This window comes from Salvelinus fontinalis, chromosome 21 (genome assembly GCF_029448725.1).
Source record: "Salvelinus fontinalis isolate EN_2023a chromosome 21, ASM2944872v1, whole genome shotgun sequence".
NCBI lineage: Eukaryota > Metazoa > Chordata > Actinopteri > Salmoniformes > Salmonidae > Salvelinus > Salvelinus fontinalis.
The window spans coordinates 16,847,595-16,874,797 of record NC_074685.1 but is presented as its reverse complement, the minus strand read 5'-3'; the positions used below and the strand labels follow the sequence as shown (position 1 = coordinate 16,874,797).

At 43.9% G+C, this 27,203-nt stretch overlaps 1 protein-coding gene across 2 annotated transcripts in view; it reads left to right on the top strand.

Annotated features, from left to right (window-relative positions):
- LOC129818339 (netrin receptor UNC5D-like) overlaps nucleotides 1-27,203 on the top strand; it is a 298,807-nt gene that overhangs the window by 178,627 nt on the left and 92,977 nt on the right. The window lies entirely within an intron of this gene.

Genomic DNA, 27,203 nt, shown 5'->3' with positions numbered 1-27,203 from the left:
CAGTGATCTTTTGTATAAACCTTGCTGTCTACCTGTCTGACCTCGGAAACAAGGTTTCACTTTTGAAATCCCATCAAGCCCCTGTGTAGAGAATGCTGTGCAGGTTTTCTGATCCAGGTGAAATCATGGAACAATATTATTATCGTGGATATATCCAATTAAATGTGAATAGAAAAGCCATGAAAACAGACAGAAATTGAGCATTTGCTCATAGAGATTACTAGTATTACTATTAAATTACTAGTATGCTATTCTAATTCCTAATTCGATGCGTTTGCTGCCCTTCCAGTTGTAGAGTTTTTGTAATTTTAGTTGGCTTTAGTTAGTTTTAGATGTTAGCCAACCTGCATAGCAACCGTTTTTGTTAGGCATAGCAACCAATGTTTTTGAACAGATAAAGTATTTTGGTTTCTGCCCTCAGATGGAAGGATGAAATAGTAATAATTTACTTATCAAAATAATGTGCAGAACGCGAGCATATATAAATTAAGTGACAGTGCAGCTTTTGTGATTGGACAGTGAGCACTCCAGGCGTGGTTCTTCACCATGTTTCACACTAGCTATTCGGTGCTAGTCGGTGCTAACCCTGCTCCCGAGCAGGACCAGCTAGCCCTGGGTTAAGGTTGGTAATAGCCCAATTTAGAATGTGCAAGTGTGAACACTTGCTTAGCCCCGTGCTAAAATCTCCCTCAGCCCAGGGCTAAGGAGGCTGTTAGCCCTGAGATAAGGTGCAGTTTGAATGTGCCTTACAGCGCATTCGGAAAGTATTCAGACCCCTTGACTTTTTCCACATTTTGTTACGTTACAGCCTTATTCTAAAATTGATTTAAAAAAATGTTTTTGCATCAATCTACACACAATACCCTAGAATGACAAACCAAAAACAGGTTTATATAAATGTTTGAAAATGTATGAAAAATTAAAAACAGAAATATCACATTTGCATAAGTATTCAGACCCTTTACTCAGTACTTTGTTGAAGCACCTTTGGCAGCGATTACAGCCTCAAGCCTTCTTGGATACGACACTGCAAGCTTAGCACATCTGTAATTGGGGAGGTTCTCCCACTCTTCTCTGCAGATCCTCTCAAGCTCTGTCAGGTTGGATGGGGAGCGTTGCTGCAAAGCTAATTTCAGGTCTCCCCAGAGATGTTCGATCGGGTTCATGTCCAGGCTATGGCTTGGCCTGTGTTGTCTTGCCAGTGTGCTTAGACTTGCTGTCCTGTTGGAAGGTGAACCTTCACCCCAGTCTGAGGTCCTGAGTGCTCTGGAGCAGATTTTCATCAAGGATCTCTCTGTACTTTGCTTCATTCATTTTTCCCTTGATCCTAACTAGTCTCTCAGTCCCTGCCACTGAAAAACATCCCCACAGCATGATGCTGCCACCACCATGTTTCACCGTTGTCACGGCTGTTGAAAGGAGAGGACCAAGGTGCAGCGTGGTGGGCGTACATTTTCCTTTATTTTAAAAATCATGCCGAAAAAACAATAAACAATACAAAACAAACCGTGAAGCTTAAGGCTATGTGCCATGAACAAAGTCAACTTCCCACAAAGACAGGTGGAAAAAAGGGCTACCTAAGTATGATTCTCAATCAGAGACAACGATAGATAGCTGCCTCTGATTGAGAACCACACACGGCCAAACACAAAGAAATAGAAAACATAGAAATAAAGAAACTAGAATGCCCACCGTAGTCACACCCTGGCCTAACCAAAATAGAGAATAAGAACCTCTCTATGGCAAGGGCGTGTCAACCGTAGGGATGGTGCCAGGTTTCCTCCAGACGTGATGCTTGGCATTCAGGCCAAAGTGTTCAATCTTGATTTCATCAGACCAGATAATCTTGTTTCTCATGGTCTAAGTCCTTTAGGTGCCTTTTGGCAATCTCAGAGCGGGCTGTCATGTGCCCTTTACTGAGGAGTGGCTTCCGTCTGGCCACTCTACCATAAAGGCCTGATTGGTGGAGTCCTGCAGAGAGGAACTCTGGAGTTCTGTCAGAGTGATCATCAGGTTCTTGATCACCTCCCTGACCAAGGCCTCCCCCCCAATTGCTCAATTTGGCCGGGCGGCTAGCTCTAAGAAGAGTCTTGGTGGTTCCAAACTTCTTCCATTTAAGAATGATGGAGGCCACTGTGTTCTTGGGGACCTTCAAAGCTGCATAAATATTTTGGTACCCTTCCCCAGATCTGTGCCTCGACACAATCCTGTTTTTGGAGCTCTACGGACAATTCCTTTGACCTCATGGCGTGGTTTTTGCTCTGACATGCACTGTCAACTATGGGACCTTATATAGACAGGTGTGTGCCTTTCCAAATCATGTCCAATCAAGTTCTAGAAACATCTCAAGAATGATCAATGGAAAATAAATGCACCTGAGATCAATTTCGAGTCTCATAGCAAAGGGTCTGAATAGTTATGTAAATAAGGTATTTCTGTTGTTTTTTTTTTATACATTTGCAAAAATTGTAAAAAGCTGTTTTCGCTTCGTCATTATGGGTTATTGTGTATAGATTGATGAGTAAAAAAAGTAATTTAATACATTTTAGAATAAAGCTGTAACGTAACAAAATGTGGAAAGTCAAGGGGTCTGAATACATTCCGAATGCGCTGTATGTGTTCCACAGCTCTGGTGCTGCAAGATTGTTGGTCCTCCAACGTCCAATGAGTCATCAGAACTATAGAGGTTGACGTTCTGGAAGTATTTGTGCCTCAGGAGGTTGTGCAGATGGTTGTCAGAACATTGTGGAGATGGTGGTCTAGTGGTCATTCAATTCGATCTCGGTGGTTTTCACATGCACAATATTGAGATTATTGAGATACACATATGCATCTCAAAACTATGTGAATTGACTACAACCGTTGCTGTCTGTGCGTGTGTGTGTGCAAGCACTCATGCCCTTTTCTCTAGGCTCACATCAAGCACTGTTTGGTAGATATTATTTGAACATTTCCCAAACTCTGAAAACCTCTTCAGAGTAGGTCCTCTGATACTATACCTCTAATTAAAGTCAGCCTTCCATATTAGCTGATATTTCCTCTCAGTAAAGTACCCTTCACCTAGCAGCTGCTGAATAGACAGACTCCCATTAGAAAGAAATGGCCGACAGTGAATCGGAAAGCAATTCCCTTCACCATTTGGGCCACTGTGTTGACCATTAGTCTCGCACTGCAACGATTGTAGAAATGTAACGTGTAGTGTTCGGTAGTTTGCTGGGTTGTATACCGAGTCTGGAACATTTTCATTTTGTTTATGGTTCAAACTCTAATTTGTTAACTTGTGTTTTATGGGACTTTTATTAATAAGGAATGCATAGGAATATGCTATTTAAGGGGGAATGTTTTGCTGACTAGTGTGAGCTCCGGGGGAAGCTGAGTGTGTATATATAGAAGTCAGAAGGAAAACTACAAACTATCCCCCAAGGTTTGTTTACTTGATGTCATACATGCACACACACTCTTAAAATCTCCCTCAAGATCCATTCTGGCAACGTCATGCACACACCTACATACAATCAATCATGTTACAGGCCATCAATTTGCTTTATGTCCTTAGGCTTTGAACATGAAGAGGGTCGAGGGAGAGTTTTAGGAGACACGGTATCATGGGCGATTTAGTCCGTCTCCAGGCAGGAGGGAACGGCAGGGAGAAGAAATTTGCAAGCGGATTGCCGGCAGTCTAAAGCCGATCTGTGTGATTGATGTTTGGACCTGGCCCATCAGACTGACCTTTGGGGTGAGCCTGTAAATTAGGTTTCGCTACAGCCAGAGTGGAACACCCTCCCTCCCACACACACACACACACAAACACACACACACACACACGTACACTAACACACACAAACGTACACTAACACACACACACACACGTACACTAACACACACACACACACTCATTGCTGAGTCCATTACACCTCCATCAGTCACCCCTTCTGCAGCGCCCGACACCGACCATTTAGTAAACCAATCACTCTAAATGCACTTATGAACTCCATGACGGTGGCTGTATAACTCAATGATAGTGTCTGTGTCTTATCTCTCAAGACAAGGAAGAAAGAAGAGAAGGAAGGGGTGGTGAGAAGAAGAAGAGAAGGGCGAAGAGAGGAGGGAAGGCTGTTTTATGTGTGAGTGATAGCCCGCATTGACAAAGGAAATGGTTTGGAAGATAATGCTTCGTCAAGCAACCAACCGTGCAGGCATCGATTTAATCTTGTGCAGTCTCCTGGATTTGACCGTGTCACTGGCAGATTGAAAAGCTTAAGTGGATGTGGTGGTGGGGGGGGGGTGTTCTTTCACCTGAGATCACGACGGCGCTAAGCTCACAATGTGGCCCAGATTGGCCCAAAACACTGGAAGGAACAAACAGGATAGGAAGAACATCCCAGGGCAGCAGGCAGGCCTGGTTCCTTCATGTGAAGCCACACACACACACACACACACACACACACACACACACACACACACACACACACGGAGGCAAAAACAGACAGACAGACGGACAGACGGACAGACGGACAGGCACACACACATACACACACAGGCACGTACACACACACATACAGTACATGAAAGTGAAGCCACATGTTAACATCAGAAGCCTCCTCCTGAAGTTTGTTTTCCTCACTGCTTTAGCACACTCCACCAACCCTGATGTCCTTGCCATGTCTGAATCCTGGCTTAGGAAGGCAACCAAAAATTCGGAGATTTCCATACCCAACTACAACATTTTCCGTCAAGATAGAACTGTCAAAGGGGGAGGAGTTGCAATCTACTGCAGAGATAGCTTGCAAAGTTCTGTCATACTTTCCAGGTCTATGCCCAAACAGTTCGAGCTTCTAATTTTAAAAATGAATCTCTCCAGAAATAAGTCTCTCACTGTTGCCACCTGTTATAAACCCCCCTCAGCTCCCAGCTGTGCCATAGACACCATATGTGAATTGATTGCCCCCCATCTATCTTCAGAGTTCGTTCTGTTAGGTGACCTAAACTGGGGTGTGCTTAAAGTTAGTGAGGGAAATATAAGTCTCCAGCTTCAGTGATTTTTGCAACTCGTTCCAGTCACTGGCAGCAGACAACTGGAAGGAAAGGCAGCCAAAGGAGGTGTTGGCTTTGGGGATGACCAGTGAGATATGCGTGCTACGGGTGGGTGTTGTTATCGTGACCAGTGAGCTGAGATAAGGCGGAGCTTTACCTAGCATAGACTTATAGATGACCTGGAGCCAGTGGATCTGGCGACGAATATGTAGCGAGGGCCAGCCGACTAGAGCATACAGGTCGCAGTGGTGGGTGGTATAAGGGGCTTTGGTAACAAAACGGATGGCACTGTGATAGACTGCATCCAATTTGCTGAGTAGAGTATTGGAAACTATTTTGTAGATGACATCGCCGAAGTCGAGGATCGGTAGGATAGTCAGTTTTACTAGGGTAAGTTTGGCTGCGTCAATGAAGGAGGCTTTGTTGCGAAATAGAAAGCCAATTCTAGATTTGATTTTGGATTGGAGATGTTTGATATGAGTCTGGAAGGAGAGTTTACAGTCTAGCCAGACACCTAGGTATTTGTAGTTGTCCACATATTCTAGAACCGTCCAGGGTAGTGATGCTAGTCGGGTGGGAGGGTGAGGGCAGCGAATGGTTGAAAAGCATGCATTTGGTTTCACTAGCATTTAAGAGCAGTTGGAGGCCATGGAAGGAGTGTTGTATGGCATTGAAGCTTGTTTGGAGGTTAGTTAACACAGTGTCCAAAGAAGGGCCAGATGTATACAGAATGGTGTCGTCTGCGTAGAGATGGATCAGGGAATCACCCGCAGCAAGGACAGGCATCGTTGATATTTATAGAGAAAAGAGTCGGCCCAAGAATTGAGCCCTCTGGTACCCCCATAGAGACTGCCAGAGGTCCGGACAACAGGCCCTCCGATTTGACACACTGAACTCTGTCTGCGAAGTAGTTGGTGAACCAGGCGAGGCAGTCATTTGAGAATCCAAGGCTATTGAATCTGCCGATAAGGATACGGTGATTGACAGTCGAAAGCCTTGGCCAGGTCGATGAAGACGGCTGCACAGTACTGTCTTTTATTGATGGCGGTTATGATATCGTTTAGTAGATTGAGCGTGGCTGAGGTGCACCCATGACCAGCTCGGAATCCGGATTGCACAGCGGAGAAGGTACGGTGGGATTCGAAATGGTCAGTGATCTGTTTATTAACTTGGCTTTGGAAGACTTTAGAAAGGCAGGGAAAGATGGATATAGGTCTATAGCAGTTTGGTTCTAGAGTGTCTCCCCCTTTGAAGAGGGGGATGACCATGGCAGCTTTCCAATCTTTAGGGATCTCAGACGATACGAAAGAGAGGTTGAACAGACTGGTAATAGGGGTTGCAACAATGGCGGAGGATAAATTTAGAAAGAGAAGGCCCAGATTGTCTAGCCCAGCTGATTTGTACGGGTCCAGATTGTCTAGCCCAGTTGATTTGGGTGAAGGAGAAGCTGGGGAGGCTCGGGCAAGTAGCTGCGGGGGGTGCGGAGCTAGATTATCATGGATTTATCGACGGTGACGTCTTATCTAGCCTCAGTGCAGTGGGCAACTGGGAGGAGGTGCTCATGTTCTCCATGGACTGTACAGTGTCCCAAAACGTTTTGGAGTTTGAGCTACAGGATGCAAATTTGCTTTTTCCGTAAAGTTTTTTTGAAATCTGACACAGCGGTTGCATTAAGGAGAGGTTTATCTAAAGTTCCATGCAAAACACTGGTATCTTTTATCAATGTTTATTATGAGTATTTCTGTGAAATGATGTGGCTCTCAGCAAAAATCACTGGATGTTTTGGAAGCAAAACATTACTGAACGTACCGTGCCAATGTAAACCGAGATTTTTGGATATAAATATGCACTTTAACGAACAAAACATACATGTATTGTGTGACATGATGTCCTATGATTGTCATCTGATGAAGTTCATCAAAGGTTAGTGATTCATTTTATCTCTATTTCTGCTTTTTGTGACTCCTATCTTTGGCTGGAAAAATGGCTGTGTGTGTTTTTGTGACTTGGCTCTGACCTAACATAATCATATGTTGTGCTTTCGCTGTAAAGCATTTTTGAAATCGGACACGATGGGTAGATTACCAAGAAGTGTATCTTTCATTTGTTGTATTGCACTTGTTAATGTGTGAAAGTTACATATTTCCCCAAAATATTTTTGAATTTCCCGCGCTGCCTTTTCAGCGGAATGTGGTCTGGCACTAAGAAGTTTAAACATCAGCTATCTGAGCAGCTAACCGATCACTGCAGCTGTACATAGTCTATCTGTAAATAGCACACCCAACTACCTACCTCATCCCATATTGTTTTTATTTACTTTTCTGCTCCTTTGCACACCAGTTTCACTACTTGCACATCATCTTCTGCTCATCTATAACTCCAGTGTTAATCTGCTAAATTGTAATTACTTTGCTACTATGGCCTATTTATTGCCTTACCTCCTCACGCCATTTGCACACACTGTATATAGACTTAATTTTTTTCTATTGTGTTATTGACTGTACGCTTATTTATTCCATGTGTAACTCTGTGTTGTTGTTTGTGTCGCACTGCTTTACTTTATCTTGGCCAGGTCACAGTTGTAAATGAGAACTTGTTCTCAACTAGCTTACCTGGTTAAATAAAGGTGAAAAAAAATAAAAAATCAACATAGACACTATTGACGATCTGCGTGGCTTAGTTTGGTCTCATAACACCCAGGTAGACCCCTCGGCTCCTAGACCATTGATCAGGTCAAGGCCGATTTGCTGATGGCTGAATATGCTAATTGGTGTCTCAGGAAGCTCACTGTGGTTATCTGTGTGTGAGGAGTGAGCTTTTGATTAGGTCTGACAGATTCTGATGTGGCGTAAGGATTAAGCGTTACTGTGATGTTTATGTATAGCGGGGGGAAGATTGCCACCAATCCGTCCCTGTCCCCCCGTTTAAAAAAAAACAATCATCCTTGTAGTTAAAGTCGCTTTAATTAAAATGATCTTTTTTGACATTTAGACCCTCCTCGTGTTGCATTCTGGGATGCGTCAATGTCCAGGATTAGTGGTAAGCCCGGGTGTTTGGTGCATTCATTAACCGAGACACACATTCCGACAAGCACACACTCTTGACTGCCACACACATTTAGTTAGGCACATAGTTAGTTAGTCCACAAACACACACATGCACACTTACACACATTTTTACATACTCACACTCTCTCTCTCACTGGCTTTTTTTCTTACACACACACACACACACACACACACACACACACACACACACACACACACACACACACACACACACACACACACACACACACACACACATCTGACAGCCAGCAGGATGAATAAACAGGAGCCACCCATGTGTAATTATGGTCCACCGTGGATCTATGTCTCATGTTTATAAGATGAGGCTGTGGCCTCTCCTTGACCTGCTGTAAAGTTGACGTTGTTTGGTATGCCACCGGGGCACCCAGGACTACCATTAGGAAGCATTCGGTATGTGTCCAATGCCATTTAAATAATATTAATTTATAATTAATATGGTGATTTAATTATTACCATCTCTTTAATAAATACGCACTAGCACCACATTAAATCAGGATCATCTGTGGAAAATGCTTGCATGCCCTCTAACATATAAAATATGATATGATTTTCAATTTGGGCTGTGGCTGTGGTAGAGATACTAGCTAGCAGGGGGGGATTTGATTTCCACTTGCAGCCCACAAACAATCCGTACAACCTACCACTAGCCCCCAAAACCTTCAATGTTTGCAAATCTGAAGGGAGCAGACAGGTGTAAGCAATCGTCTTGGAGGAGCATCGGCCAGTTCTTTATACCTATACAATTAATTTAGATGTGCACACACAGACGGGATTTTGACTAGGTCAAGGGACTTGGGGTTATTTTGGGAACAGCCTTAGCTTTTAGTAAGTAATACATAAAGTATCAGCACAATCCTCTGCATAAATGGTGCCCTGTATGAGGAGAAGTACTTACATAAAGGGTGCCCCCTGTGAGGAGAATCTCCTGCAATGTCTAATGTAAGGCAGGTTAGTAGTAGAAGAAATGGCTCAGCATTGGAACCGTTTCTAGCAGACATAGACGGGGGTTGTGGCCACAGTCAAGACCATGTAATGGAAACTTTATTGCCTGTGATGGCTGGGTGTTGCAGGAGGTTCTTAGCGGCTGTCATCTCTTTAAATCCAATAAGATCTCTAATGAGGAGAGATGAGGGGCTTCTGTCAGAGGCTGAGTGGCGGCCATTACGCATATGACACCATATTTCCCATAGTGCACTACATTTTTGACCAGAGAGCGCTATAAGTACACTACAGGGAGAATAGGGTGTCATTTGTAACAAAGCCATGGATGGATGGTTGGTGTCTCTGCTGAATGCTTTCAAATGACACTGTCAGCTGTCACTGCTCTCTTTCATCTTGGCCCTGGGGACGCCCACAGGGTGTGCAGGCTTTTGTTCCAGACCAGCTCTAACTCTAATTCAACTAGTCAATACTTTGATATTTTGTTGATTTGCTTGTTTGGAGGTCTTGTAAGTGCTCGACCATGGTGGGGGAACAGTAGGAACACTGCTCTCAGCCAACTTCATTTACTCCATTTATCCCTTTGCCCCTCACTTCAAACAGCTTTGTGCTGAGACAAGCAAACAGCAAACCTAGACTCTGCAGCACAGCACAGGTGTTCCTCAATGGGATAGTCAGGCAGGCGGGAGACACTGAGAAATGACTGTGCCTTTCCTATTTGTGTTTGTCATGGGTATTTGTGTATAATCTGCACTGCACTGCCCACATAACCAGGTTATGTAAAGTCGAATCTGGGACACAGTGTGATCAAGAAGTCACAAGGAGGACACAGAGATGCACCACAAGGCTCCCCTCTCTCTACCCTCTCCACCCTCTGTAAAGGGAAGGGGGAAGGACTGTGTGCGAAACCAGCCGAGAGCCCCTGTTGACATGCCCTTGTCTTGTGTCTCTGTCAGAGCTTGAGAAATTGGTGTAACCATCCTTGAAAGATCACAAACATCTTGTTGTTGTTTTTTTATGAGAAGACATCAGAGCGTACTTAATAGTTTGGGGCATCTGAGGCGATCAAGTAGGAATTGGGGAAATGGTGCATTAGTAATGTACAGTAGACTGACTGGTTTCTAGTGTGGAGCGGTTTGTGATGTGGATGACACCAGACCGTTGCATCTCAGCGCATGTCTCAGGGCTGACTGGTATTGAATGTGAACAAAAAATGTATACATTTCTACTCCATTGGTTAGTTGCTGAAAACTGTAGGTATAACTGTTTGCGTTGGTAAATCTCAAAATAAAACTGCACAGTGGTGATCTTACGAGATTCGGGAAATTAAGCTATTTTTCAACTTACCCAGAGTCAGATGAACTTGTGGATACCATTTTGATGTCTCTGTGTGCAGTCTGAAGGAAGTTGAAAGTAGTTTCACGTGCCAAAGCTAACTGGCGTTACTGTAATGACTGGAAGTCCACAGATACGCTAGCATCATGCTCGCGAAACTAACTCCATCTTCCCTTAAACTGCATGCAGATGCTGTCCATGAGTTCTCAGTTTACTGGTGATGTTTTTTGGTTTGGCTCATGTTACCTCCAACCACTCAGGTCAGATTAACAGACCAGTTAAAAGTCATGTTCAGAGCCCTCCACTGGGATTCAAAATGGAGGTCCGGTTGCCCTGGACCTACTGGAAGCCCAAGTCGTGTGCCTGCGACTGCTGCTCAGTCTACAGATAAAACCAAGCTGAAGTGGAAAGGAAATTAATATGCAGGGGATAGTAGAGGTGAGATTTTCTCTCTTTTTGGTTCCATGAGAAGGACTGAGAAGATGCACTGCAGATGATGGCGGCATGTGTGAAGTATTGTGCTCTTTATTTATTCAAAGACACGTGTGAGGACATAAAAGGGATGGAGCATAACTGTTCTATTATTAAGTCTGAATTTCCAGGGACTTTTTCATCCCAAGGTTTCATCCATCCTAATATATTTTGTTAGTAGCAGGGAAAACCTGGTCTATTTTACTAAAATCCTACCACTACATTTAGTATGATATTACTATATTACATTGGCCTACCAATGTAATAGCAGTCGTACAATATAATATGAATTGTAGGATGTATAGTATACTACGTCTTGGTCGCATTTGACCTGTTTAGTATGATATTACATTTGACTGCTTTAGTATGATATACTACGTTAGGTTAGGGGTTAAGTTTAGGGGATAGGGCTAGGTGTTATGTTAAAGGGTTAAGGTTAGGGTATAGGGGAAGGGTTAGCTAGCATGATAAGTAGTTGCAAAGTAACAAAAAAGTAGTAAGTAGTTGCAAAGTTGCTAAGTAGCTAAAATGCAAAAGTTTTCCGTGATGAGATTTGAACATGCATCCTTTGGATTGCTAGACGTTTGCGTTATACTCCAACCCGACCAACCACCCTCCTTTCATTTTTTCCTTAAGCAACTGTCACGACTTCTGCCAAAGTCGGTTCCGCTCCTTGTTCGGGCGGTGTTCGGCGGTTGACGTCACAGGTCTTGTAGCCATTGCCGATCCCTTTTTCATTTTCCATTTGTTTTGTCTTGTTTTCCCACATACCTGGTTTTCATTTCCCTCATTACGTGTTGTGTATTTAACCCTCTGTTCCCCCCATGTCTTTGTGTGGTATTGTTTGTTGTAAGTGCTTGTGCACATGTTGACTGGTGTGCGTCGGGTTTTGTACCCATGTTGTTATTTTCTTGATGCCGTTGGTTTTGGAATTAAACTGCTCCGGCTATTACCTAGTTCTGCTCTCCTGCGTCTGACTTCCCTGCCACCAGTTACGCACCCCTTACAGTAACCGGCTGTCCATACCAAACTTAACATACTGTATCATACTAATTTGACTGTCCTGGATTTACGTTTACTATGTTATGTCTAGTCAATGTAATGTAACCTAGCGTAAAGTAACATGTCATACTAAATATGTCATACTAAATAGAGTGGCATGGCTTTTAGTAAAATAAAATATGTTTTGCTCTAAGACAGGCTGGTAGGGATGGTAGTGGTAGTATACAGCATGCATTACATTGCCTATTGGTTGTGATTGTAATAGTAGTAGTGGTGCTAGTAGCATAAGGAATTGGCCCAATCAGATCAGTGACACTTGTATTTTAGCCATTCAGCTGAGCAGACCCTATTATTTCCCTGAGACACTGGTCCATCATGTCGAATTTTTGCCTGATAGGCAAAAGAAGAAAGCTGGAAAATGTGGAGCTGATGCAGCAGGATGAATCAGGCCGATAGACAGGGGCAGTTAACACCTTTATATCTCCTGCCTGTATATTAGGAAAAGGCCTTTCACATGAAAGATGGGGCTTTGAACGTGTTCAAGGCTTTCATGATGCTTTAAAGCTAAACTTAAGCCTCAGACGGTCTCTTAATCTCCTGCTGTAGGTGTGACATTTGGGCCTGGGGATAGAAACGTACGTGTCTCAGCGGCTGTAGCTGCGAGAGTGACACACACAGGCAGGTGCAGAGATCATATATTCTGAAATTACATTACTCTTTCTGCCTCTGTCAAGGCCTTTTTTCGGGTGTCTTTATCAGTGGCGGTGGGTGCCGTTTAAGATGAGGGCGGATGATATTGTATGTTTTTTATGAGCATGGACTTATTTCTATTACAGCATATTGGATGACTGTCATTCATATTCCATTTACCCAGCTCAATATAACATCGATAGGTTTAGGCTACTAAATGATACTCACATTTTCTCTGTACCCATCATGAGGTTTCGTTCCGTTTGCTTCCGTTTAATAAATGTTTTTCAACAGAATCGGCGGAATGAATACACTGGGTGTTTGAGTAGGCTAACCTACCTAGCTGCATTAGCTAGGAAGTGAAAGTGAAAGTTTAAAAAAATACTACCAAATATAGCTAACTCTCTCTCTCGCTTCTCCTGAATTTTGGAAGAAATTAATTTGTTAATCTGTTCAACTATTGTCTGTCTCTCTCTTTAAGTCAACTACTCACCACATTTTATGCACTGCAGTGCTAGCTATCTGTAGATGATGCTTTCAGTACTAGATTAATTCTCTGATCCTTTGATGAGGTGGAAAACATGGCAGTTCATGCTGCAAGAGCTCTGATAGGTTGGAGGACATCCTCCGGAAGTTCAAATCAAATGTTATTTGTCACATGCGCCGAATACAACAGGTATATAGACCTTACATTGAAATGCTTACTAACAAGCGCCTTAATCAACAGGGTGCTTGTTAGTAAAAATAAATAAATAAAGTAACCAATAATTAAAGAGCAGCAGTAAAATAACAATAGCAAAGCTATATACAGGGGTACCGGTACAGAGTCAATGTGCGGGGGCACCGGTTAGTCGAAGTAATTGAGATAATATATACTGTACATGTGGGTAGAGTTATTAAAGTGACTTATGCATAGATAATAACAGAGAGTAGCAGCAGCGTAAAAGAGGGGGAGGGGCAATGCAAGTAGTCTGTGTAGCCATTTGATTAGATGTTCAGTAGTCTTATGATTTGGGGGACGAAGCTGTTCAGAAGCCTCTTGGACCTATACTTGGCACTCCGGTACTGCATGCCGTGCGGTAGCACAGAGAACAGTCTATGACTAGGGTGGCTGGAGTCTTTGACAATTTTTGGGGCCTTCCTCTGACACCACCTGGTATAGAGGCCCTGGATGGCAAGAAGCTTGGCACCAGTGATGTACTGGGCCGTACGCACTACAATTTGTATTGCCTTGCGGTCGGAGGCCGAGCAGTTGCCATACCAGGCAGTGATGCAACCAGTCAGGATGCTCTCGATGTTGCAGTTGTAGAAACTTTTGAGGATCTGAGGACCCATGCCAAATCTTTTCAGTCTCCTGAGAGGGAATAGGTTTGCCCTATTCACGACTGTCTTGGTGTGCTTGGACCATGTTAGTTTCTTGGTGATTTGGACACCAAGGAACTTGAAGCTCTCAACCTGCTCCACTGCAGACCCGTCGATGAGAATGGGGGCATGCTCGGTCCTCCTTTTCCTGTAGTCCACAATCATCTCCTTTGTCTTGATCACGTTGAGGGAGAGGTTGTTGTCCTGGCACCACACTGCCAGGTTTCTGATTTCCTCCCTATATGCTGTCTCGTCTGTTGTGTCATCAGCAAACTTAATGATGGTGTTGGAGTCGTGCCTGGCCGTGCAGTCATGAGTGAACAGGGAGTACAGGAGGGGACTGAGCACGCACCCCTGAGGGGTCCCCGTGTTAAGGATCAGCGTGGTGGATGTGTTGTTACCTACCCTTACCACATTGGGGCTGCCCGTCAGGAAGTCCAGGATCTAGTTGCAGAGGGAGGTGTTTCGTCCCAGGGTCCTTAGCTGTCATAATTACTGTGCAAGTCTTTGGAATGGGGTGAGAACCATGGGCCTACTAGGCTTTGTATTGAAGTCAATGTGCCCAGAGTAGGACAGATGCTAGCTGTCCTCCAGCTACACCATAGTGCTACCCTACTGGTGCTACCCTGCTGAGGCTACTGTAGACCTTCTTTACAAAACAGTGTTTTAATCAATTATTTGGTGACGTGAATATATTTAATATAATTTTATCTAAAAAATAATAACTTTTTTTAATGTTTCACTACTTACATTTTTTTTATAATTTACTGAGGAGAATGGTCTTCCCCTTCCTCCATAATTTGCAATGATGGCCTTAAAGGCACAATCCTGAGTTTATGTTTTAACCCCTAATGTAAGCCTGCAACTTGGTTTGGTATAAAGCTGAAGGATGGGTTTGGAGAAGTGTAACCATTGAACACCAGGAAATATCCCACATTGTGCCTTTATCATGACTGTGCTTTTCTGTGGTTGAGCGGTTTGTCTGGTCACTGTTTTATGGTGCACTAATGGAAGGAACTAAGCTAGATGAGATATATTTAATGGGGAAAAAGCTCAAAGTGACACCTTCCCTGCATAGTCTACCTCGCGCAGGATGACAGATGAGTAATGATATTAATAAAAATTTGCCAGAACTTTTGTCCGTTTTTCAGGATATTAACTTTTATTAATGAGTCCCATTCGATACCCTGCCAGACAATTTAATGAAATGACAACTTTGAAGATAAATTTTACACGTTCAACGTCCTAAACCTGTCTTAACGTCTGTGAGCAAGATTTTTTTTGTAATATATTAGTAAATCCTTTTAATAATACAATTTTCCCTGGCCAGCCATTTTGTTCAATGCTATCTGAGTAAGACTGTTGTTTTCTGAGGTTTTTACTTATTCATATAGCCTTGGCACAGAGTACACTTTGCATTAGCGAAGAGTTAGCTGTCTGGTTGCCATAGTGTGATTGCTGCTTCTATTGTATATTTCTTCCACACAATACTTTTAATTATGTCCCTGTCTGTCCTATGACAGAGAAGCAGACATAACAGATAAAAGATGATACGTAGGGAAAGAAAGTGAGGGTGTAATTATACCCTTTTGTCTGCTGTCACTGTCATTCTTTGTTGCACGTTATTTTCAGACGTCGACAGAACAAAGCTTTCAAAATGACTGAGAGAACGTTGATAGATTGGTGGAGATATGGAACACATAAAAAAGTGTCTCGGTATCCTCCTAGTATTACTGTACGAATTAGGTAATTGGTCACATGACAAAGCCAAGCATCATAATATTATCCTGTTAGTTCTCACATGTGAAGTCGGTAGAAACGTGTGTGGGATGTGGAGGGTCTGAAATGATCTGTAACGTGATTTAAGGCTATAGCTTATAGCTGTAAGGCTATGCATTACTTGCTGTTTGGGGTTTTAGGCTGGGTTTCTGTACAGCACTTTGTGACATCAGCTGATGTAAGAAGGGCTTTATAAATACATTTGATTTGATTTAGCTTATGTCAATTGGATGACATGAATGTGAAATTATAGAGGGGAGAGTATGGAGAGGAAAGGGGGATTATTCCTTAGAGGTGATTAATTAGCGAGTTAACATGGCAGCCCTTTTTTCTCTATGGATTACTGGTGTCAGCTGTTGTTGCAGTGACAGGAAGTCCCTATAGGTCATACTTTCACACAGAAAGCTGTTACCCAGTTGGACTCCAGGAGGATATAGGGAGGTTATGGAAGAACCATGATGCTAATGAAGGGAACTGGCTCGTTGACGGTCACACTTCTAAGAAGAACCCAACGTAAGAAAAAAAGGTTGTGATGATGTCATTATGGTTTCAGAAAAACACTTTTCAGAAAGTATTCATACCTCTTGACTTATTCCACATTTTGTTGTGTTACAGCCTAAATTTAAAATGTATTTAAAAAATAATAATCACCCATCTACACACAATACTCCATAATGACAAAGTAAAACATGTTTTAGACATTTTTGCGAATGTATTGAAAATGAAATACAGAAATATCTCATTTGCATAAGTATTCAGACCCTGAGTAAATACATGTTAGAATCACCTTTGGCAGTGATTACAGCTGTCTTTCTGGGTAAGTCAGTAAGAACTTTGCACACATTATTCTTTCAAAAATTCTTCATGATCTGTCAAGTTGGTTGTTGATCATTGGTAGACAGCCATTTTCAGGTCTTGCCATATATTTTCACGCCGATTTAAGTCAAAACTGTAACTAAGCCACTCAGGAACATTCAATGTTGTCTTGGTAAGCAACTCCAGTATATATGTGGCCTTGTGTTTTAGGTTATTGTTCTGCTGAAAGGTGAATTTGTCTCCCAGTTTCTGTTGGAAAGCAGACTGACCACGTTTTCCTCAAGGATTTTGCATGTGCTAAGCTCTACTTTGTTTAGTTTTACCCTAAAAAAAAAATCCTTAGGCCTTGCCGATGACAAGCCTAGCCATAACATGATGCAGCCAACAACATGCCTGAACATATGAAGAGTGATACTTACTTAGTGATGTGTTGTGCTGGATTTGCCCCAAACATAACGCTTTATATTCAGGACATAAAGTGAATTTCTTTTACACATTTTTAACAGTTTTACTTTCGTGCCTTATTGCAAACAGGATGCATGTTTAGGAAGAAATTGTATTCTGTACAGGCTTCCTTCTTTTCACTCTGTCATTTAGGTTAGTATTGTGGAGTTACTACAATGCTGTTGATCCATCCTCAGTTTTCTGCTATCACAGCCATTTAACTCTGTAACTGTTTTAAAGTCACCATTGGCCTCATGGTGAAATCCCTGAGCGGTTTCCTTCCTTTCTGGCAACTGAGTTAGGAAGGGCACCTGTATCTTTGTAGTGACTGGGTGTATTGATATACAATCCAAAATGTAATTAATAATTTCACCATGCTCAAAGGGATATTCAATGTCTGCTTTTTTTTAATTTACCAATGGGTGCCCTTTTGAGGCATTGGAAAACCTCCCAGGTCTTTGTGGTTGTAATTCTGTGTTTGAAATTCACTGCTCAGCTGAGAGACCTTACAGATAATTTTATGTGTGGTGTACAGAGATGATGTAGTCATTCATTGCACACAGAGTGAGGCCATGCAACTTCTCATTTGACTTATTTAGGCTTGCCATAACAAAGGGGTTGAGACATTTCAGCGTTGAATTTGTAATGAATTAGTAAAAATGGCTTAAAACATAATTCCACTTTAACATTATGGGGTATTGTTTGTAAGCCAATGACACAAAATCTCAATTTAATCCATTTTAAATTCAGGCTGTAACACAACAAAATGTGGAAAAAGTCAAGGGGTACTTTCTGTTAGCACTGTAAATGGGGCACTTACAGGCACAGTATGTGGAAGAATGAATATTATCCATGTGAGCATATTACACACACCATAACATCCCCAAAATATCAATGAAAGCAAAAAGTCTAAATTTACTCACTAACATTTCCTACTCCTCATTTTCTCCATCTTTGGGGGAAGAAAAAAGCTCTTCCGAGATCCCTGGTGAATTTTCTGAAATATTTTATGCGAGTGACGGATGCACATGAGTGTGGTTTGAGGGATTTATTAGTCTATGAGGAGTCGGGGCTGATGGGATGTCAGTTTAACAGCCAGGTAACCCACTTTTGGTTTGGCGCTGTTTACACTTTGATTACAAGAAGAGCTGAGGGAAGCACTATATCCCTACCTGCCGAGGTGAGGCATGAAGCTGGCATGCTGTCGACCACATTGATACACAACCCATGTGAACATCCACACACGCTCACACCACCTGTGAAGTTTCTCTATGGCAGGGGTGTCAATCTCATTCCATGGAGGGCCTAGTGTCTCTGGTGTGTGTGTATGTTTCTGTCTTTAGATGACAGATGAGAGAGGGCCCATGAATATTTGAACAAAAGGAACAGTCGTCTGTCTCTGTTGGGCTTTGGGCTGTTTTAAAGATTCAACTGAGAGATAAAGGGAGAGCGATGAAATCTGTGGCGTGGCTCTGCCCCAGAGAAATGTAGAGTGGTTCTAAAACTGCAGCCAAATCTGCATTCTGATCTATGGAACTCAAATCTGCATTCTGATTTAGAAATCAGGTCATACTGTATCTGCCTTCTGATTTACAACTTAGCTATATCTGCATTCTGATCTAGAATTCCGTCCAAATCTACATTCTGATAGAACCCCGGCCTAATCGGCATTATGATAAAACCCCAGCTTAATCGGCATTCTGTTAGAACCCTAGCCTAATCAGCATTCTTGTTTAGAACGGTGAGGTGTTGGACAAAGAGAAAAGCAATCCATATTTTACCTCCTCTATTTTACCTGAGGATATAACCTCTTCTGAGGCAGTTCACAGCAAACCTCTTTATTGTTTCCCAGCTGTATATCAGTGTTGTGCTCTGTAGCTCTCTGTAGCCTGTCACATACCATAGCAGCACACCTCGGGCACTACATCTTCTGTGTTGATGTGTTTGGAAATTGTTAGGGAAATTGTATTGTAGTCAATGCGCTGCCCCAGCCAGTACCTCTGCAGTACTTTGAAGGCAATCACTCCACATGTTGCACCCTCTCCCTCTCCATCTTCCATTGTGTTGCTGGAAATCACCCAGTTGGAGATGGACCCAGGAGTCTCATCTCCTACTCCCCTCCTCCTCCTCTTCCACTCCTCCCTGGTGGAATACACTGCCCTACCTGTCAATCATCCAATGGAAAACTGGCCTCCTGCTCCTACTGCTGTGTGTGTGTGTGTGTGTGTGTATACAGTATGTATTTCCCCCAATCAGCCTCCACCCTGCTTTGATTCCAACAGATGCTCCCCTACCGTCTCTCCATCTCACACACCCACGCTTTCTGGCTGCTCCGCCACTCTCCCCATCAAATTCTCATCTCCTCCATCGCTCCCTGTCCCCTTCCCCTTTCCTCCATATCCCCCCATTTCCTTCATTCCTTATAACCTCTGACATGTAGAGTCCACCAGAGTCCACCATCAACATTTTTTCTCCCATAATTTTCATAGCAAACCTTCCATACAGATGTAGGATCTTAATTTTAGCCAGTTTGCTACAGCAGGAAAATACAGGAATGCAAATTATTATGTAGATTATAATTGATGGACTTTTTGTAGGGGTTGATTTCAAGTCTGAAATTTAAAAGTGGAAATTACAAACTTCAGAAGCCTTTTTAAACCTCAAATACACTCCAAGTTTAACATTTCCTGGAAAATTCTCCTGCAACAGGGTGATCAAATGAAGATCCTATATCTTTAATTGATCCCTTATTGACTACATACAAGCTGTGTTTCTCTATGTGTTTACAGAGACACATGGCCTGTGTAAGTAGCTGTTTGTGCATGGTTAATTGCACATTTTATTTAACCTTTATTTAACTAGGCAAGTCAGTTAAGAACAAATTCTTATTTTCAATGACGGCCTAGGAACAGTGGGTTAACTGCCTGTTCAGGGGCAGAACGACAGATTTGTACCTTGTCAGCTCGGGGATTTGAACTTGCAACCTTTCGGTTACTAGTCCAACGCTCTAACCACTAGGCTACCCTGACAGGAAATCTAAATCGGTGTGATGTATAGATGTAGGATCTTAATTTGAGCCAGTTTGCTTCAGCAGCAAAATAATCCTCTAGCAACAGGAAATGTGAATTATTAAGTGGATTATAGTGTGTGGACATTATTGTAGGGGTTGATTATTTTTTTGTTAGGGCAAATCAAGTCTGAATTTTCAAAGTGGAAATTAAAAACTAAACTCAAATACACGACAAGTTTGAATTTCCTGCCTGGCAGGAAAATTCTCAGCAACAAAAGAGTGATCAAATTAAGATCCTACATCTGTATTCCTGTCCATGAGACGAGATGAGGAAGCGACACGGTTAATGGGCTTTCTGCGCCGTATATCTCAACCCTGTTCTCAAATGTCAACACAGTTGTGTGTTAGTAATTAACGAATGATTATGTCACTTGCCTACTTAATTACAAAAAAAATATGAATTAAGGATTTGTTTGTTAATTTATGACTAAGCAGCTGGCTTCCAGCGGCATTAGTACTGTTTGTTGTTGTTCCAAGCGTAATAATATTCTATCTGATTGGCTCAAGCAAGAAGAAATGTTGTATTCGTGCTGTTTCACCATGTTTCTTCAAGCTTTGGTTGTACTCAGGCCCATTTAGTGGTTAGGAGAGAGAGTGGTTGGAGATTGGCTTGTGAAAGTCAGTGGGCAGTTATACAGCCCTATATGAAACTGTGAAAGTAATCAAAAGATAATAGGGTTTGTCTTCTGAAACAATGACCCTGAAAATGATAAATAGTTAATTTGATGAGGTTTCAAGTGGGTGTTTATTGGAGGACATGTAAAATCAATGACCGATTTTATCATGCTACTCTCCTGTATATGCCATGTTTTATCTCCTCCATTTTCGTTTATCTTTCTCTCCTTTTTTACACCCTTTCTTTCTCTATCTCCATCTCACTCTCTCCCTTCTTTCTCTCATTCACTCTCACTTTCTCAGTCTGTCTCCCTCAGTCACTCACTTATTCTCCTCACTCACTCCTTCTCTCTCACTGTCTCTCTCGCTCACTCTCTTTCTCTCTCTCATTCTCTCTGCCATGTTTTTGTAATTGACAGATACTGAACAAGCCCTTCCCTTTACCTCTACTGCAGACCTATTTGTCCCTCACATGTTGGTTACACACACACACACAGAGAGAGAGAGAGAGACACACACACGGAGCCTGTTATCTATGTCTGCAGTCAGCTCTCTCTGTGTGAACAGCCTGTCTATGACTCCCTGAAGGCACTCCCAAATTAGCACAGTCAGTTTAGGGCTCCATCAATCCATCCCTCCCTTTCTGTATACTTTTACATTTTATTAAGCTATGAATATCACCACCCTGTCACTGAGTTGTACATGACAATCTAGCTATCATTCACTCTTTCTGAGTGCTATCCTATTACTTGGCTTTGGGCATGTGATAATGATATTGCCAAGCCAATTGCTAATCTTCTTATAGGTTCTTCAAGCAAAGTATATAATACAGTATATTGATTAATGGTGTTATATAGTTTATTCTACATAATCTAACATGTATCTATCCATATCGTTGAGAACAGATTACCTAGTTGGTCACCATTTGGACAATCTGTGCTGTCCTATTTAGAATGTACCGTTTAGTAAAATGTATGCAGTAAGCAACGAATATCATACTAGGCTCACCCATACTGAGAATGCAATATTGCGTTGTTTCCCGCCAGCTGATTATCAGCTGTTGTCAAACACGTGTCTTGAAAGACGGTTCTATTCCTCAGTAGGAGTATGACATCCTGGCATTTAAAGTAGTGGTTCTCAACTGGTTTTGCCTCGGGATGTCACAATCGTTATAATAAGTGGACCAAAGCGCAGCGGGATCTGGGTTCCACATCTTTTTATTACAAAGTGAAACTCACAGCAAAACAAAACAATAAATCTCAAACAAAACGTGAAGCTAAACAATAGTGCTAACAGGCAAGTCAAGATCCCACAAATCACAATGGGGAAATGGCTGCCTAAATATGATCCCCAATCAGAGACAACGATAAACAGCTGCCTCTGATTGGGAACCATACCAGGCCAACAGATCATTAAACACCTAGATGACCCACCCCAGTCACTATCACGCCCCAACCAACATAGAGGATAAGCAGCTCTATGGTCAGGGCGTGACAGTATCCCCCCCCCCCCAAAGGTGCGGACTCCGACCGCAAAACCTGACTCAATAGGGGAGGGTCCGGGTCCCAATTTCGCCCATATTCTTGATGAAGGTTAATAAGCTCACTGGTTTGAGAACATATGTGAACGTCCAGCTCGATTCGGTCCTGTAACGTGTGCGCTGGGAGACGGAAGCAAGTTCAGGGAGTGAATACATTTAATGAATGAACGAAACATAATACAAAAGAAAAAACACGAACAACGCACAGACATGAAACTGAAACAGAAACAATAATGCCTGGGGAAGGAACCAAAGGGAGTGACATAAATAGGGCAGATAATCAAGGAGATGATGGGAGTCCAGGTGAATGTCATTAGGCACTGATGCGCGTGACTATGGTGACAGGTGTGCGCAATAATCAGCAGCCTGGTGACCTAGAGGCCAGAGAGGGAGCACACGTGACAGATCCTATATAGCAAAATTTTTAATTGTGTTTTTTTTACATAGAATAAAAGTACAAACTCAGAGCTAGAAAATGGTATATCATACACTGCAGTTGAGGAATGGGAAAGTAATTATGCTTTGAAAATTGATAAACTTGATAAACCCCACCTTTGAGAAAATGGCCCTTGAATGTTTTGGTACACCTACTGGAGAGCACTTCTTTGTCTACACCCATTCAGCATCGTTTACACCCTCTTAAGCCCCATCCATCTCTTTAAGGATTCACATGTGAGGCCATGTGGTAACCAGAGTGAGTTAGCGTAGTGAGCAACCAAATATTCCAAGACTAAAAGTGGTGAAAGTAGTCCTTGGCCTATATCGTAATCAGACTTTGTTGCAGATCATGTTGTTTTTCACATTACCGTCTCTGGTAAACGCAATTTATCAAATTGAATCTAAGTTTATTTGTTACATGCACAGGATACAGAAAGTGTAAACGGTGCAGTGAAATGATTACTTGCATATTTGCATAGTAGCAGTATCATTATTGTTGTTACGTCCGTTGTTGGAATGAGACCAAGGTGCAGCGTGTTGGCGAACATCTTACTTTATTTTAAAATGAACACCAAAAAAATACAAAAACGAACGTAAAGTTCTACAGGCTATACAGCATCTAACAAAATAAAGATCCCACAACCTAAGGTGGGAAAAATGCTGCCTATGTATGATCCCCAATCAGAGACAATGATAGACAGCTGCCTCTGATTGGGAACCATACCAGGCCAAACAAAGAAATAGGAAAACTAGATTGCCCACCCAAATCACACCCTGACCTAACCACATAGAGAAATAAAAAGGCTCTAAGGTCAGGGCGTGACAATTGTCTAGACATGTACACATGTTCATGAAATACAATAGATGACCGTAATCACCCAAAGACATACCTGGCTAACTTGATGGATCATGTAATATTGTCACGATCGTCTATAGGTGAAAGAGAGGACCAAGGCGCAGCGTGATTAGAATATATTCTTCCTTTTAATAATGAAGAACACTTAACAAACAATACAAAATAACAAAACGAACGTGACTGCTATAACACTGAGTGCAAACATGCAACATCACATAGACAATTACCCACAACCCGTCTAATGCCTATGGTTGCCTTAAATATGGCTCCCAATCAGAGACAATGATAGACAGCTGTCTCTGATTGAGAACCACTCAGGCAACCATAGACATACCTAGACACCTACACTGAACACAACCCCATAAACTCTACCAAAACCCCCTAGACACTACAAACACCCTCGACTAGACAAAAACACACAAACATCCCCTATGTCACACCCTGACCTAACTAAAATAATAAAGAAAACAAAGATAACTAAGGCCAGGGCGTGACAGTGCCCCCCCCACCCCCCCCCCCCCCCCCCCCCTCCCAAAGGTTCGGACTCCGGCCGCAAACCTGACACAGAAGGGGAGGGTCCGGGTGGACCTTCTTATGGCGGTGGCTCGGGTGTGGGACGTGGCCCCCACTTCACCATAGTCACTACCTGCTTCCGTGGCCTCCTCCTAACGGCCACCCTCCATAATAACCCCACTGGACTAAGGGGCAGCACCGGACTGAGGGGCAGCACCGGACTGAAGGGCAGCACCGGACTGAGGGGCAGCTCCGGACTGAGGGGCAGCTCCGGACTGGCTGACGGCTCCGGCTGGTCATGGCTGGCCGACGGCTCCGGCTGGTCATGGCTGGCCGACGGCACCGGCAGATCATGGCTGACTGACGGCTCTGGCTGGTCATGGCTGGCTGACGGCTCTGGCTGGTCATGGCTGGCTGACGGCTCTGGCTGGTCATGGCTGGCGGGCGGCTCTGGCTGCTCCTGTCTGGCGGACGGCTCTGGCTGCTCCTGTCTGGCGGACGGCTCTGGCTGCTCCTGTCTGGCGGGCGGCTCGGGACAGACGGGCGGCTCTGACGGCTCGGGACAGACGGCGGCTCTGACGGCTCGGGACAGACGGGCGGCTCAGACGGCGCTGGGCAGGCAGGCAACTCAGACAGCTCTGGGTAGATTGGCTCTGGCGCCTCTGGACTGAGGGGCTGAAGCTCTGGCAGCGCCGGACAGGTGGGAGACTCCGGCAGCGCTGGAGAGGAGGAAGGCTCTGGCAGCGCTGGACAGATTGGCTCTGGCGCCTCTGGACTGAGGGGCTGAAGCTCTGGCAGCGCCGGACAGGCGGGAGACTCCGGCAGCGCTGGAGAGGAGGAAGGCTCTGGCAGCGCTGGACAGGCGGGAGACTCTGTAGCGATGAGACGGAGAGACAGCCTGGTGCGGGGGGCTGCCACCGGAGGGCTGGTGCGTTGAGGTGGCACTGGGTAGACCGGACCGTGAAAGCGCACTGGAGATCTTGAGAGCAGGGCTGGCACCATCCGCCCTGGCTGGATCTTCACCCTAGCCCGGCAGATGTGGGGAGCTGGGATGTTGCGCACCGGGCTAAGCACACGCACCGGGAACACCGTGCGCTCCACCGCATAACACCGTGCCTGCCCGGTACGACGCCCCCTCTCTCCACTGGAAGCACGGCTGGGAGAGTTGTAGCGCCGAGCTGGCAGAGGACGTGCAGGGCTAGGGAGGCGCACAGGAGGCCTGGTGCGTAAGGCTGGCACAGTCTTAACCAGACGGCTAGCACGCACCTCAGGATGAGTATGGAGAGCTGTCCCCGGTGACATCAACTCCCCGACACGTTCAGTCGGGCGGATGTCGTGCCTGATGCACCAAACCAGCACCTCCCTCATAACTCTTTCCTCCAATTTCCCCATTAACTCCTTCACTGTCTCTGCGTCGCTCACCTCCAATTCCGCCCTGACCGGCTCCTTACGGTAAGCAGGGGGAGTTGGCTCAGGTCTGACTCCTGACTCTGCCACACTCCCCGTTTGCCCCCCCCCCCCCCCCCCTCATAATAGCGCCTCATAATAGCGCCTCTCCGCCTATGCTACCTCCAGCTCTTCTTTGGGGCGGCGATATTCCCCTGGCTCTGCCCAGGGTCCTTTGCCGTCTAATTCGTCCTCCCATGTCCATTCCTCCAAATAGTGCAGCCTCTCCTGCTGCTGCTGCTGCTGCTGCTTCTCCTGCCGTTTACCACGCTGCTTGGTCCTTGGTTGGTGGGTAATTCTGTCACGATCGTCTATAGGTGAAAGAGAGGACCAAGGCGCAGCGTGATTAGAATACATTCTTTCTTTTAATAATGAAGAGCACTTAACAAACAATACAAAATAACAAAACGAACGTGACTGTTATAACACTGAGTGCAAACATGCAACATCACATAGACAATTACCCACAACCCGTCTAATGCCTATGGCTGCCTTAAATATGGCTCCCAATCAGAGACAATGATAGACAGCTGTCTCTGATTGAGAACCACTCAGGCAACCATAGACATACCTAGACACCTACACTGAACACAACCCCATAAACTCTACCAAAACCCCCTAGACCCTACAAACACCCTCGACTAGACAAAAACACACAAACATCCCCCATGACACACCCTGACCTAACTAAAATAATAAAGAAAACAAAGATAACTAAGGCCAGGGCATGACAAATATGTTTAGACATGTAGTTGTCAAGCTAGCTAAAAAATGAACCTACGGGTGCTTTCAAGACAAGAACTTGGAAAAATACAAGGTAAAATCATGATGCCACTGGGCTTCAGGTCGGAAATTCAGGGCTACAGAAAAAGGCCAGAGTTCCCGAGTTGGAATTCTGAGATGGATGACCATTCAAACCGATTTTTCCCAGTTGGAGGTTGTTTTACTTCCAAGTTCCCAGTTGTCTTGTCTGCACTGAAGTCGGAAATTTCCGAGTGAACTAAGCAATAATTCCAACCCATACTATTAGCAATACAAACTAATTGTCATAGCTAGCCACCATGCATAAATATATACAGGTAGCTAAAGCTAACCAATTAGGTTCAATGTTAGCTAGCTAACATCAGGCTATAACTAGCCATGCAAATGGCTTGCTGAGATAGGAATAATATTACTACACAGATCATATCCATAACATTAGCTAGCGAGTTAGCTAGTGAGCCAACCAACCAGCTAACATTAGTTAGCTAGCTAACAGTACGCTTTAACTTGCAACGAAAATGACTTCCTGACTAAATTTGAAACGTAAAATATATCTGAAAATGTAGCTAGCTAGACTCTTACCCGTATACGTCAAGGATGCCATGGTTGCCCTTCATTTTTTATGTTTGTATACTTGTAGTGTACCTTTTTTTTCTCCCCAGTTGGTAGTTAGTCTTGTCTCATTGCTGCAACTCCCCTACGGGCGAGGCAAAGGTCATGCGTACTCTGAAACATGACCATGCCAAGCAGTGTGTTGGAGGAAACACTGTCCAACTGATGACCGAAGTCAGCTTGCAGGCGCCCGGCCCGCCACAAGGAGTCGCTAGACCACAATGGGACAGGGAAATCCCGGCCTGCCAAAACCTTACCCTAACCCGGACGACACTGGGCCAATTGTGCACCGCCTCATGGGTCTCCCGGTCACGGCCAGCTGTGACACAGCCTGGCATCAAACCCGGGGCTGTAGTGACACCTCAAGCACTGCGATGCAGTGCCTTAGAC